At 33.3% G+C, this 1,890-nt stretch overlaps 1 non-coding gene across 1 annotated transcript; it reads left to right on the top strand.

The window, feature by feature from the left end:
• Positions 1 to 375: 375 nt before the first annotated feature.
• LOC121101498 lies at positions 376 to 478 on the top strand. Its single transcript, XR_005833498.1, has one exon. It is a non-coding gene; the product is annotated as a U6 spliceosomal RNA (small nuclear RNA).
• The last annotated feature ends 1,412 nt before the right edge of the window (positions 479 to 1,890 follow it).

Below are 1,890 nucleotides of genomic sequence, written 5' to 3'. Positions count from 1 at the left end.
CTGCAACCAGGCAGTGTGGGTCAGTGCTTAGGTGGAGTCAAGTGGAACCATGAGGAAGCTGAAAATGTGAATGTCCCCAGCCCTCACACTGCACACCTCAGTGGTAAGACTACCCATTAAAAAATAAGAACACTTCAGGGGCGCCTGGGTGGCTCAGTCGGTTAAGTGTCTCACTTCGGCTCAGGTCATGATCTCAGGGTCCTGGGATCAAGCCCTGCATGGACCCCCTTGGGGAGTTTGCTTCTCCCTCTCCCTCTGAACCTCCTCCTGCTTGTGCATTCTCTCTCAAATAAATGAAATCTTAAAATAAAAAGAATACCTCAGATCTACAGAAGAAATACTTACGGCAATTATATTTTAAAAGTGAGAACAACAGTGCTTGCTTCAGCAGCACATATACTAACACTGGAACGATACAGAAAAGATTAGCATGGCCCCTGCGCAAGAAAAAAAGAAAGTAGGAATAATAAACATATCTAAATGTAAATAAGGTTTCTGCACTTCACTCTAAGTAGTAAAATGCTGGTATCAGTAGATTGTGATAATTTCTGTCTCTTGTAATAACCACAGGAACCACTAAGAAAACTATTTAAACAATATACTCAAAAAATACTATAAATAAATTAAGATACAATTCTACAATAAAAAACTCAAGTAACTCACAGGAAGGCAATAAATGGGAAACAGAACTGAGAACTAGAAGAAACAAACAGAAAACAACTAATAAATGATAGATTTAAGTCCTAGCATATTAATAAGCACATTGAATATAATGGTCTAAATATAGCAATTAAAAGATACAGATTGGCAAAGCAAATTAAAAAAAAAAAAACATGATCTAGCTATATCTCGTCTGCCAAAAGCTCATTTCAAATATAATGATATAGTTATATTGAAAGCAAAATAATGATGATGGAAAATGATACATCATCCAGGTATTACTTTAAAGAACAAAGTAAGGCAGAGATGGGTACATATGATGAGATAATATAGACTTCAGAACAGCGAAAATGATTAGACATAAAGAGGGACTTCATATGTTGATAAAAGTATTAATTCATCAGTACAATGTTACGATCCTAAATGTGCATGCCCCAAACAACACAGCTTTAAAGTACATTAAACAAAATCTGATACAGCTGGAAGGAGAAATAAAGAAATCCAGACTTATACTTGTGAACTTCAACACAGTCCTTCCAGTGATTATGGAAGTACAGGACAGCATATTAGGAAGGACCTACAATAAATACACAACACAATTAATACTAGTCACTTTCTTATGGTATTACTTGAGAAAAAAAGCATTGATTTACAAAAATACAAGTCACCAGTATAATTCTATACAATGCACTTCAAAAAAAAAATAATAATCCTGAAAGTAATTTGAGATGTGAGAGCCAGAATAAGAAAAAACAAAACAAATACAAATTACAAACAAATAATCTTTAGACATGTTGGTAAATATAAACTAAACCCTGTTTCTACAAAATGATAATGATGATGACGATGAAGATGATGATACTGTCTAATATACATTCGGGGGAAGTGCCATACAGTATAGACATCCATGTATGTGGATGTGTGTGTAATATTTCTGTGTGTACATATGTATGTAAAGATAAATTATGGTAGAGGTAGATATAACTCCACTTAGAAATTGGCCAAATCTCATTATTTTGAGAGCTTTAAAAATACTTTTGTCAATTTTTGATAGATCAGGTAGACAAAAAATGTAGTAATAATAGAGAAGACTTCAACATCATAATAAATAAACTTATTAATCTTTTATGGAAAACTTCAATTAACAATTAGAAAGGAATCTTTTATATTTTACTTTCTCTTGAGTGCAAGGTTTCAAAAAATTGACAATGTTGTAGACTACACAGCAAC

The sequence above is a fragment of the Ursus maritimus genome, unplaced genomic scaffold (assembly GCF_017311325.1).
Source record: "Ursus maritimus isolate PB19 unplaced genomic scaffold, ASM1731132v1 scaffold_10, whole genome shotgun sequence".
NCBI lineage: Eukaryota > Metazoa > Chordata > Mammalia > Carnivora > Ursidae > Ursus > Ursus maritimus.
This window is presented reverse-complemented; position numbering and strand designations above follow the sequence as displayed.